General features: G+C 37.5%; 1 long non-coding RNA gene across 49 annotated transcripts in view; it reads left to right on the top strand.

Moving 5' to 3' along the window:
* LOC124417794 overlaps window positions 1-13,969 on the top strand; it is a 320,851-nt gene that overhangs the window by 270,819 nt on the left and 36,063 nt on the right. For 7 of the 49 annotated variants that reach the window (XR_006936183.1, XR_006936184.1, XR_006936175.1 and 4 more), the window contains one exon: window positions 4,156-8,263. The exons of 39 other annotated variants lie outside the window; for them this stretch is intronic. This is a non-coding gene — a long non-coding RNA (uncharacterized LOC124417794). Of the gene's footprint in view, window positions 1-4,155; window positions 8,264-13,969 lie in introns of those variants that run through there. 3 more of the 49 variants (XR_006936188.1, XR_006936179.1, XR_006936165.1) reach the window with 1 other exon arrangement.

Here is a 13,969-nt window from a genome sequence, read left to right as displayed (position 1 = left end):
CTCTGGTTCTAGGTGGAGGGGAATGACAGCTTGGTGGACTACCTTGGACAACTGATACATTACAGATACAGAAGAGTACAACCATGCAGGAAAACACTGAAATCTTGTTGATGAATTTATTCAAACAGTGGACTTCTAAGGCTCAGGATATGTTTTAGAAGATACTAGTATTAATATAGTATGTTCAACTGTCTCCATCAGACAAGCACAGTATCTGATTCTTATCTGTGAGAGTTTTAGAAAATGACTTAGTCGCTTATGTGCTTGAGTAGTTATGCCAGCATAGTGCTGCATAACTCAAGGTCAGGAGTTACTGACAAGATGTCAGTATTTGCCTGTGCTTGTTGCAGCACGGGGACTTGTGATATGTCAAGCTGCTGCTCTTTTGCAAGTGAGAAGCATCATCAGATGCAATGAGCCAGTTTTTATCCTGTAAATCTTTGGAGCAGCAGCTACAAATTCTGTTCTTGTGCTGCCGTGATGTGAAAAGGGGAATGGTACTCTTTAATAATACCAAATGTATTCATGCTTGCCAAAATCTATTTCATAGTTTATTTTATTTTATTTTATTTTATTTTATTTTGTTTTGTTTTGTTTTTTATTTAGAAGTCATTTGCAGATCTTCAACCTGGATTACTTGAAATAGCACAGCTGACACTGATACAGTATTTTTTTAAAGCTGGTACAATCTGCACCTTTTTGCAAAAGCCTGCTGGGTAATAGCAGAAACAAACAATGGAAACGAGGCAGATCAGTGTGAGAGAACAAACATAAATCTAAGATGCTGAATCCTTGGGAGACAGGAGTAGCTTCCATTATGAATAATTCTTCCTTTCTTAATTTATTTCCTGTCTCCCTCCCCCAGTGTTTCTGTTACTCTATAGGACATCCTGTTACTCATTTAGATCAATAGTAGACTCTCAACATATTTGATTTTCTGTTCTTCATTCAGTTTTACAGACAGAATAGTCAGGAGGGTGTGGACAGTAAAGGGAAACAAACAGCAATGCTAATTTCAGTATTTCTTCATTTTGAAAACCTTGTTTTACATTTTCTTTATATTCAATCTTTGCATACAGAGTAGTATACTATTTAAATGTGCATTTTAAGTGATTATGATCTGGCTGAAAATATTGTCACAATGAGTTCTGGAGATAAAATGAGGAGCTAAATGATGGTGCTTTGTTTTGGAAAGTCTGTATCATTTAGTTCTGGCTTAATAAATGGCGCACTATGTCATGAAGTCTTCATGAGCTTTAGAAAAACTGTATTGTTCTGTATATAGCTAGAAAGATTACTGACAGGATTTTTGACCAGCTTCTGGGTCATAACACCACCATTTCCAAGGTCAGATTTGATTTTTGCTGCTTAGGTTGATTTTCAGAATGGGTACTGAAAGGGGTAGTGCTTGTATGTAAGTCACTCTGAAAGTAATGCCTCCTATTTATTTCTATGGAAGAGAGCACAATCACACTATTTGATAGAGCCAAATTCTCAGGCATCAATGAATGCCAGTGGGTATCATTTTTTTCCACATGAAGGAATTCAGTGACACACCTTTGCTTCACATGCACTTCCATGTCAGATGGTATTCTGACAGACTGCCCCTCTGCTGCTCTCACATCAACGAAATATAACAAAATATTGGTAGGAAGTTTCAGTCTCTACTGCCATATCACCAACATCCACCTCTGATGTCATGAGCCAGCATAAAGTAGGAGGCATTATTTTCAGAGCACTCTCCTAGGATAGTCACAAATAACACAATCTCATCCCATCTGAATTTCACAGAAGATCATTTATTTTTGCTTCCCCAAATATCTTTTGATTTCCTGGAATTCTTAGGCTTATGCTTTTAATCCCTTTTCCGCATGCAGAACTGACTATGGGTAGGAATCTATTTCTACATCTTCATGGGTATTTTCACAGTGCAGTTGTTGATCATAGAATCATAGAATCACGAAGGTTGGAAAAGTCCAACTGTCTACCAATCATCAATATATCCCACTAACCATGTCCCTCAGTACAAAACCTAAACATTTCTTGAACACCTCCAGGGATGATGACTTCACTACCTCCCTGAGCAGCCCATTCCAGTGCCTGACCACTCTCTCAGATAAATAGTTCCTAACATCCAATCTGAATCTCCCCTGGCGCAACTTGAGGCCATTCCCTCTAGTCCTATAGCTAGTTACATGGGAGAAGAGGCTGACGCCCACCTCACCACAACCTTCCTTCAGGTAGCTATAGAGAGTGATAAGGTCTTCCCTGAGCCTCCTCTTCTCCAGACTAAACAATCACAGTTCCCTCAGGCACTTCTCATAAGACCTGTGCTAGAAAACCCTCACCAGCTTTCTTGCCCTTCTCTTGACACGCTCCTGGGCCTCAATCTCTTTCTTGTAGTGACAGGCCCAAAACTGAACACAGTACTTAAGGTGCAGCCTCACCAGGACTGAGTACAGGGGGATGATTTCTTCCCTGCACCTGATGGCAACACCATTTCTGATACAAGCCAGAATGCCGTTGGTCTTCTTTGCCACCTGGGCATACTGCTGGATCATGTTCAGCCAAGTGTCAACCAAATCTTCCAGATCCATTTCTTCTACAGAGTCTTCTAGCCATTCTGCCCCAAGCCTGCAGTGTTGCCTGAGATTGCTGTGGCCAAAGGCAGAACTTGGCACTTGGTCTTCTTGAACTTCATCCCATTGGTCCCAGCCCAGTTATTCAGCCTGTCCAAATCACTCTGTAGGGCCTTCCTATCATGTGAACAAAGCCATGTTTCCTACATACTTGACACTCTGAAAATGTCTGGTGTGTCTGAAGGTGGGAAACGTGTTCAGAGGAAAAGCAGCTTTTTTCTTATAAGCATTACACATCAATTTTCTAGGAGATAGGGGAATTTCAAGTAAAGATAAGGGTTTCTTCAGTTGGATTAGGACAATGAATGCAGAACATCAGTGAATGAAAAGAAAGTTTATCATACTGGGGTATGGATCTAGACATCTGGAAAATAAACCATTTTCTTTTTTATTTTTTATTCCCTCAGAAGGAAAGTGTATCAGAGGGGGAAAAAAAAAAACCCTCATTCTGATTTGTCTTACATATTTTTGATTTTTAGCTTGCTTCACTTCACTGTTTTTGTAGGAGATTTTCCTTAGCTGCCTCTGTAAAACTTTCTTTTACTGTGAATTTAAACAAAATTTTGACAGCTGTCATGCTAGGGATGTACTGGCAATGCTGCCTGTCAGGATGACCAACTGTGTCACTGTTTTCTTGTTCTTCCATCTGTCTGTCTTTTTCTGTTTGTCATTTTTGTCCCTCTCATACTAAAAGTGCCTTTAACATAAGGAACATTGTTTTTTCAAGGTGTTTCGTACAGTACGTAACACAATAGGTACTAATGCATGTGATACCCTTGTGTTTTATTCGATTTATTCAGTTCTCTTTTCTAACAGGAAAACTCCTAGCAGGTAAAAAAAGATCAGCCCTCTGTTATACCAAATACAGGAAATCATTGCAATTATAATTTTGACAAGAGTCTAAGATGTTTAAAGAAGGCATTAACTTCTGTCAGTTCTTACTTCTTCACTAAAGCTGAGCTCATGCCTTTATGCAAGGATTGAATAATCCAGTCAACTAATTAACTATACCTTCTGTCATTTTTTTGAACTCTTTCATTTGGGATTGCATGAATGTTTTCCACTGTAACTTAGGGAACCTAATGTAAGATAGGGAATTGTCATTTGAGCTAATCTAGACATATTCTTTCCTCTATTTAAGGAATAATAATGCTATGAGGACACATTTATTGCACATCAAATTATTCAGGTCTTTTGTGTTCATTGAAGCTCATTTAAACAAAAATCTGATAAAGGAATAAATATATAATCATAAGTAAAATAATGCATACTGGATATAGATGACGTCTAATTCTAATGTTAATGGACTTAGGTACCAGAAGATAGACATTTATGCTTCTCTATTCTACATTGCATAAATCACCTGATTAAGTATGTTAAGCTTATATGCCAGCACAGTATACAGCTGTGTTCAAGATTAACCCTTAGTATGCATATCCATCCCCACAGTCTTCTGGTAATGCATGCTCCATTAACTACCCCTGAATTCCTGACATTTCTCCATCATTTTCAACAGGACATGATGTGGCCTGCTGCTACTTTCTGCTTGCCTGATTGCCTGCTAAAGTCCATTCCTCTTGGCACTGCTTACACCAGCTCCAGCTGCTCCACGTTGCTTTGCAGTATCAACATCTACCTCCTCAAATTTGGAAGACTGGTCACCCTTTGTAGTACTGCTGTGTGGATGAATCTTAATCTTCTTGAAAGTAGGATATTAAAGATGAGATTAGCCCTGGTATCTAGAAGTAGTATATACTGCAGTCCTATGAGACACATAGATAGATAGCCAGATATAATCTTTCTCCACTTGTCCTTAGAACTATTACCCTGGAAACACTCCTTAATATTTCAAATCACATTCCCCTTTTCTTAGGTATATTCTATTTATCAGACATAGCCTAGCTACAGAATGGCCAATGCTGTTGAGCTCTCAATCTGTGTAGAAATGGATTTTCATCTTTTGTACAAGCTTGTATTTTGCTAAACAATTAAATAAAAACAAAACACAACAAAACAAAACCTTGTAAATACCAACCTGTTAGGACTGATCTGTCTATAGATCAATGAAGTGTTAAAATCCACCACAGGAATTAGTACCAGTATGACTTGATACTTCACTCTGAAGCAGAAGTACTTTCAAAAACACAAATATCTGGTTTATTCCCAAAAGCTCTTTTTTCTGGGTCAATCCCATGTTTCTTAAATACTGTCATGACATTGAGGGGAAAGCTGTGCGCATGTGAGAAGTCGGAAGCTTTGACACATTAGGCAAACAAGAAGTCAGTTTAGTATTATGCATTAATGAAAGAGAATGAAAATAAAAATCAGCTGAAAGCAAATCCCACCTGCAAACCACTTCAGCAAGGTGTATGAAGCAAAGGACATCTGTGACCACAATGTCATACACTGAGGCATTATGGCTTCACACTGCAATCTGCCTCTGAGCAGTCATTTGATAACACTGCAATCCAGGAATGCAGCTGTTCCTTTCTGCAAATTTAATGATCCACATATCTTAAAAGGCATTTTCTTTCATATTTTTTTGTTTACTTCTTTTGTGTTATGTTTTGTATCAGTGAAGATAGAACATTACACAGTCATCAGGGAAATTATGTTTTTCCTTTTTTTTTTTTTTTTTTTTTTTGATCATTCAAGACTTATATTCACAGTAATGAGGCTTCCAGGTTTGTGCAGCTGTGAGATGAACTGCATTTTGCATCACTGTCTTCACCTTCATGTCTGGGGTTGTTGCCTTCACCTTCCTCCTGATACTAGCCCTGAGGCACATGTTATCTCATATCCACATGCATTCTGTCATGTCTCACTCTTTGAATGAATACAAAAACATTTTGAGAAAATGGAAAATGGAGGGCTGGATTGAATTTTGTAGATATGCATGTAGGAGACACTGCATGCAGATTCCCACTTTCCTGCCTCCGGGTGGTGGCTGTAGGAAGCAACTGCCTTGACATTTCTGTCTTTCTTTTGTGGAAACCTTATGCAGCCTTGTTCAATCACACAATCACAGAAAATCACATTCACTGGTGTTGGAAGGGCCCTCAAGCAATCATCAAGTCCAACGCCTCCGCTAAAGCAGATACCCTACAATATGTCTCACAGGTAGCTCTCCAGGCAGGTCTCTAATGTCTCCATAGAAGGAGCCTCCACAACCTCCCTGGACATCTCTGTTCCAATGCTGTGTCACCTTTGCCATAAAGAAGTTCTTCTGCATGTTAGTACGAAGCTTCATATGCTCAAGTTCAAGTTTGTTTATGTATTACCTCTTGTTTGCAACTCCACATTCAGCTCCAACTCTAAGGGAAGGATGACAAGTTCAGTCTAACATAGCAAACATAGCATGGATTCAGCAACAAGACAACTTGGATGGGCTTCAGTTGGATTCACTGAAAACTGAACAGCAATGCTGTAAGAGGTTGGACTTCTGCTCCAAAATTTCTGTTTTCCCTCTGGGCATGTTAGGATAAGAATATTCTGCTCTTTGCAAGAATTTGGATGAATCTCAGTATATAGTGCTTTTCTTTACATGTTCTGTGTTTAGAAAAACCTTTTTAAAATACTGAATGTATATTATTATTGTACGATGTTATCTCTACAATAGGTTTGTACTTTGAACTACTGGTTAGAAAACTTCTTAAATAACTATTAATAATGAATCAGCCAGATTTAGAGTCAAGGGCCAAATTCTTTTATTTTGAACTCTGACTATATTGACTAAAAATCATTTCTATTTAAAAGATCCCTGCAGGGACCTTCACTGTGGACTGTTTCTCAAGGCTTGATTTGCATATCACCAAGACCTATCTTCTCCTATTTTTCCCTGAGATGTTATCTCTGCAATATCTTTCTTCTGTACCTCCTGGCAACTTTATAGACTGCTCTCCTATGGCATGCTAATATCATTGCCACTAGCCAAAAGAATTTGCACAAGACAAAGGTGGATAATCCTAGGTTACAGTTTCATTTGATAATCAATATGGAGAACAACCTCAGTGTTGAACCTCATGTAGGTAGTAAATCCAGCCATAGTGAAGCGTGTACATAGTTTGCTCTAGAAGTAATGCCTCCTATTTGTTTCCATGAAAACTACGACATATAGAAATAATGTTTAAAGAAAAGGTGTGCTTTACGTTACTCCATGTGGAAAAATTTCACCTATTGACATTCATCAGTGCTTACTGAACGTTTAGGGAGACTAAGAAGTGAGTATGAACACAGTGGTGGGTAGTGCATTTCAACAGTAGCAACAGAAACGGTGGGTCACCTATGCTGGTGCAGATTTTTATGACTATGGCATGTAATTTCTTGTTCATCACAGTAAAAATGCATATCTCATGGTGGTGATTATGTTGAAAAATAGTGTTTTGTAGCCGAGAATCTGCTCTGTCAAATAGTGTTATTGTGCTCTTTGTATCCATTGTAGTTTCCATGGAAATAAGTAGGAGGAATTACTTTCAGAGCAAGCAATATACATAAAGCACCCCATTGAATTCAATAGGAATATTGACATAAGGAAGGAATGTAGGGCTAAGCCTTTGATTCCTGTAGAATTCTTCTTTAACCAAACAAAATATTATTCTGTGTTTGGATTATGTTCAATTAGAACTTAGAAATTATTGTTTGTCTGTGAGATGCCATTCACATGACTATCTTCTCATAAGTGATTTATACTACATGCTCTTAGGACTATGTCATGTGAAAAGTGAAATATTTAGATAGCCAAATATCTGACACAAAAGTATATGACAATCACACACACACAACTGAAAGTCCAAGAAATCACATCACCCAAATTGCTCATATCTTTCTCTCTCACTGTTTGTGTTGGTTTCCTTTCAGTAGATACAACTGCAGATCTTTGGCCTGTGCCACATGTCAAATAAGGATAAGAACCTTCCCTATGGAAGTCAGTTTTCAAATTTAAATGGAACAGATATGTAAATTTCAACACTTTCCCTACATAATATACGCATTTGAACTGCCAGATTGTTCAGGTGTACATGCAAGGGGTAGGTTGTACATGCAAGAACCCATTTATGCTGATGAAGAAAATGATGTATGGAAAATAAAATACATTTAAAGCATGCACTGTGGCATGTACTGACTTTACCAGAATAATTGAGGGAATTAATATTGAATACCCGATCTATGGAGACAAAAATACTAAATAGCCTAATGTCACTGAGAAAGAAGCAGAGAGCAAAGGATTTCCACATTTTTTCTCTTACAAAATTTTGATGGATTCTGATCTTTTTTTTGTGTGTGTGTGCTGTTTTTCTCAAACCCAATGTGATGACAGAAAACCTTGAATGCAGATTTCTTATTGTTGTGCAATTGCTGGGGAAATTGTAAATAGCTGGAATTTAGATTTGAAAGTATGTAACTACTCCATTTCCATCTGAATTAACATGTAATACCTTTTTTAATTCTGTATTTATCACAGGAAATATTTTTTGCTTGAAGTATATACTTCTGGGAGTGTGTTCATTGTCCTGTGTTGTAATATCACTTCTGAAAGAAATATGTCTTTAAATATTAGTGTTCAGTAGGACTATTCTTAATCTCTGTTATTATAATAAATACTGAATGTCAGACTTTTTCAAAGATCCAAATTGGAAATGTGCTTTTTATCTCACTAAAATGAGTGGAAGCTCCACACGTCATGTACATTTCAAAGTAGAGAACTGTTATCCCAAATATGCATTGCAAGGATAATTGGAAAGGATTAATTTACTTCATGGGGATTTGACGGAGATGAATGATCTGTTGTGCTCCCGGGAAATTGGGAATTTGGAATTCTTTACTTTCAGTGGTTGAGAATTATCTGTGAAGTTTCTATGCTTGAGTAGTTTTAAGTGCATCTGTTCTTGAAGTAATACAAAACAAAAACTCAGATTTTCCCTGTCTGGGGTTTATTCATGTTACTACAGATTTTTAATACGAAAATTAGAATATTGAAAATATATTTTCCCTTTGGTTTTAATATTTATACAGTAGAAATTCTTGTTAGTGTTAAAATGGAATCATATATGCATTTATGTTTTTATATGCATAAGTACACCATAGTTTAGGGTTTGATGAAAGCCATCTCAGTAGAATCAGTCCTTGTTATACTTGTTTTAGATTTGTGCTATTTGAGGCAGAGAGATACAGATAGAGGATTTATTTTTCAGTCCTAGTAGTTGATCAAGTTCCTGTAACAGTCATCTAATCCCACGGTTTTACCCAAGTCGTTTTCTCCATGTTACTTCTACCTTTCTTAAGCAAGGCAAGTTTCTGCCTCAACATTCTACCTTTGATCTATTTGACCTTGCCTATTTCCTTTCTGCTGTACAGCGGGTCAATAACAGTACTGAGCAAGCAATCCTCTTTCTAGCATATTGCCAGCTGTACAGGAGCTGTTGTGAACTCCCTAGAAAAGCTGAGATGTGGTGTAATACTTACGTTCACCTGCAATCAGCAATTTTATGGTGCTATCTCTGAAAAGCAGAGGGGATTGAGTGGATGTGCCGTGAAAGAATTGATGGAATATCCACTTTAATGCTCTCTTAAGAAGGAAGGAGTGTTCTGCAGAAATCCAGTCCAGCATATATGCTAACACAACAGCATTTTGGTTTGTTGGACCTCCTGTGGGGAAGACTGCAAAGTGGTTATAGTTATACAGGCTGCTGTAGGCATCTCTGGGCTAGTCTCCCCTCAACAAAGAGACTGTCTAGAAACAAAACCTCCAGGAGCTGTATTTATACATATAGCTTCAGGGAGGAATGTGTTCCAGAGCCTCATTAACTCACCTCTAAGGTCGCAAGAGTATCCCATGGTGTGGGAATATCAATGACACTGGTACTGTGGTCCTCAGTGCTCACTTCCACAGATGCACATTAGAAATCTGAATTTCTCCCTCCTTCATAGCTGTATGTGAATCTATTTGAATGTAGAGATTATATTTCTTGTCATCTAGTACAGTCAGGCATACAGTTGGACTCAGTTGCAGACTTGAGAAACAATGAAATAAATTAATTTTATAAGGGATACTAATTTTATTAGTCAGTGAAAAAAAAAAAACAATCAACCTCAACAAATAATAGCAGGTACTTAAGAGTAGCTATATAGCTATAAAGTAGCAGTAGGGATATGTAAAGATAGTTTTTTCATCCATGAGACATGATAAATCAGTAGGCGATTTATGATGATATAAATCATGATAACAATCAGTGGGAAGAAATATTCGAGACAAGAGCCATGATGCTTAATGCTATCATCTATAATACATTTGCTCTATGTTTAGTTGTGCAGGTTATAATTGTATTTAAAGGATGCCTACATGTGAACAAGGATGACAAAAAAATTCATCTTGTTACTCCTTTGAACACAGGAGAATCAGTAGTTAGTATTGAGGAAATGTGAGTAACTATACAGAGATACTTTGGTAGTGCAAAGCCTATGTTCACTCACAAAAGTGGTTTCACAGAGGATAAGAAATAGCTCAGATCCCGTAGTCAGCAACCAAAGTAACCAAGTGCTTGTCAGATACCAGGCGCTACAGTGCCATCAGCAAATCAGGCTATCTGTTCTTCGGGCAGCTGACTACTGCCTGCTATTCACAGCTCAGGCTCCATGTTACTTTGCTCCTGTGTCAGCTGCCAGTCTTCTCCGAGTGATTCTCCAAGAAACTCCATTTCTGCATCTCAAAATTATCCCTGTTTGTTGATACTGCGCATGACTAAAATGGTATTTTCATATTTCAGAGCAGTTGAAGCCCCTTAAAGCAGAGGGCTGTGAGTGTGAAAAAGAGATATGTTGTTCCCTAATGGCTTATTACCATCTCATTTGCAATTCAGATCAGTTATAAATTGACTGAAATTTTTAAACACATAGCAGGCAGTTTAAACTAATGATTGTCTGGAGGTTCACATCTGACATGAACTAAGCTTCTGTTCAAAACAAATTGCAAATAATTCCTCCCTTAGAGTCAAAATGTCACTTTTTACACAGTGCATTGTTGCCAGATTTTGTCAGCTCCATTAAAATAAAACCAAATAAATAAATAAATAAACCCATCTAGCTATCCACTGAGTGTTCTGAACATAGGGTGACCCTGTTATTATCCCTTATTTACAGTAACAGGGCTTTACATTTACAGGGCTCTGCACAGACTGCTGAAAGGTCCTTTCTCCCTCAAAAGCCCCAACTGTGGCGAAGGTGCTGGGGTCAGTAGCAGGCCTGGGTTGCCTAGCAATCCCCAGCAGGCTGCCCATCGCCCTCCAAGCTCGGCGTACCATCTGAGTCCTTGCCTCATGCTTGCCCATGCCTGCTCAAATATTTCCACTGAGGCAGCTGTGTATGGGTGGCTGTGGTGTGCTGGCGAGACTGTGAGTGCTGTGTGGATGAGGCACACCGGCCTCCCAGCCACAGAGATGTGGTAAAACAATGTTAATCCTTCGTTGTATATAGACAACTGCTTGAAGAAGCGATTCAGAATTTGGGTTTAATTCCATCAGGATTTTGAAGTCCACACCTCTCATGATGATAGCAGGGGAAGCTCTTCAAAAATGCCCAATGGGGTCACGAGGAACTGTTTAATGTGTGATTGAAATTGGATTTCCCTTCAAAGAATAAGCCATCTAAGGGGGAGTCACTGGAGAAATCTTGATGACTTGCAGCTGCTGATTACTAATTTTGAATAGGGTAGTATTTTGCTAATTTCTAAAGGGAATAAGCTTATGTAGAGGGGAAAAAAAATAGGTCAGTTCCTTTTGATGTAATCCTCATGTATTTTTGCTTTCTAGGTGTTGGCCACAGGGAGTTTTTTTTTTCATGCAATGTTACTGGGTCAGGTATCCTGGTTAGATGTTACTTGAAAGTCTGTGTTACTTGACTGGCTGTCTCGGGCTCAAAAAAAAAGAGGTTGTTTTTTTTCTTTTTCCCCACAAAATAGCACAAAGAACTCTCTTATGTACAGCAAACTACTTGTTCGGTTGCTATTTATTTAAGTTTTCGTCTTGAACTGTGAACTGATATACTCTGTACAGCACTGCATGTCTCAAAAGTTTATGCATAGTGCATAGCCTTACTTTTTTGTATTTGATTACTTTTCTGATCCCTTATCCACTGAAAAGTGTATCTTAACTGTTGCTAAAATATTGAGATGATGTTGACACCTGCTCAAGGAAAATTTTATTGTTGGAGAAAGTATGGTGAGATGACACGATTTTTAACTATCAAAACAGAAATTTCACTGAAAACACTGATTTTCTTTCTGAAAATTATGAATGCATAATTAGTTTTAGTCAGTTTGAGAAGAAGTCGTTAAGCATTACTTGATTTAGAATGTCACTGTATTTGTGAGGAGAGGAATGCTGAAACCAAGTGAAAGAGACTTTTCTTTGCTAGATGAGAACATTCATGACAAATTTTCCTACTACATAATCACTGCACGTTAAAAAAAGAGCATATTTTAAAGAATCCTTTCCCCAACCCAATTTGTTTTTTACGGCAGATGTTGTTTGTTATTTGTTTGTTTTGTTTTGTTTTATATCTGGAAAGTGATGGGAAATGTGAAAAAGGCATTTCTTAAGGTATATCCCAAGCTTTATGATCTTTCTGGGAATACCTACCTGCTTGTAGCTAGGTTTAGGAAAGATATATGCACGAAACTCTTACATTTTTCTTACACAAATGTATATACATTTGTATAGTTGAAATGTGATGCACTTTGTACTCTATGGAAAAAAAACTGGGTCTCAGCTAACTGATCATAATAATTTAGATTAACTAACTGTAAAATGAGTTGCCTCATTCAAAGAAGCTTTTGAGTGCTGCCTCTTTCTTTGATATGTCTATGATGTTGAAGGCTGACTTCACATCCTGTTTGCCCTGGCTACACTTAAATGTATAAAATAGTCTTGCTGATGTGGTTTAAGGCTAAAACTCCATCAAAAGCATCTTTCATTGCATGCTGAGTGCTCAGGAGAGCACATGGTGTTTCTTAGCCATCTCTCCAATATGTGTTGTGTATGTTCAAGACTATAGATCCATCAATCTACAGCTTTGCTCTGCTTTTTTGTCCCCAGTCAGAATTATGCTGTGACAATAGATATATAACATTACCCTTAATTTAGGAGGCAATTCTAGATAAGTAATGCTTTGATACTGCAGGTGATGTGCAGGATATAAATAATTACACAAATACCATTAGTGTCTCAGAGTAGCAGTGAAACTTTTTTATTTTTTTATTTTTATTTTTTATGTTTTTGAGTAATGATTTGTATGCTGGAGGGTTGTTTAAGGGACAGAAAATATCTTTGCTGAACAATGCTACTATCCACCACTGTATTAAAAAAGCTTCAAGATTTGCTTTTGTATGAGCCTGTGTGTGTCATATATTCACATAAGTCCTACTTTCTTAGATGGAATCTCAAGTGAAAATAAAAATAAATGGATATCCTAAAGTCAGTGCAAACCATTTGTGATGCTTTTACTTTACATTTTTTCATGGTGACATCCATCAGAGTCTAATCTCTTAATAAACTCAGGCTATACATTGCAGCTTCTTCCTTCACATGGCCCTTTAAAGAGAATTTTCTAATACCGTGAAGATGATAAAGAAAATAACTTTTTTTATTTTCTTACTTTAGTACAAGAGGGACACAGAAGAACAGATTCCTTGCAAGTAGCACAAAAGCCACTCTAAAGAATTGTTGAGCTGTTTATTGCATTATCTTTACACAAGAACCTATGATCTGTATTGCATGGGTCTCAAGAAGATCCCATGTGCATCAAATAAATTCAAGTACTTTTTGTGTTATTAAGTTTTAGTACATGTGCTGTAGTTACAGGATACTGGAACATCCAAAAGGTTCTGATGTTTTAGTTAGGCTTCAAAAGGCTTGAAGACTTTTTTGAGCTGCATGAACTATAGTTGTCTGCGACGTCAGGCTGGAAATCTCCCAAGAATGGCTCCTTGGAAAGATTATTGTTATTTCAGTCTTCTAACTAAAGAAAGAGCCTATTGTAATGTATGATTATTGGTGTAATCCTGCAAACCATTTACAGTGCTTTCAAACTTGAAGTCAGCAAAGGTAGTGCAATGAAGTATATCAATGTATTACAGGAATTATTACTACCTTAGCAAAAGAGTGAAAAAGAATGACAGAATAACTGTATTATATACCACTCTTTTTATACTCCTGTTTCCTACTTACTTGAATTATAAGTAAACAGAGCAGGACCTTGCTGGGCAGGGACATTTTTTTGTGCCACTGTGGCAGTGGCCTGGTTGATGACTGTGGGTCTTCGTATTCTGATAATACTGT

Source organism: Gallus gallus, chromosome 2, assembly GCF_016699485.2.
Source record: "Gallus gallus isolate bGalGal1 chromosome 2, bGalGal1.mat.broiler.GRCg7b, whole genome shotgun sequence".
Classification (NCBI taxonomy): domain Eukaryota; kingdom Metazoa; phylum Chordata; class Aves; order Galliformes; family Phasianidae; genus Gallus; species Gallus gallus.
The sequence above is the reverse complement of the archived record's forward strand: the minus strand, read 5'-3'. Positions and strand labels throughout refer to the sequence as shown.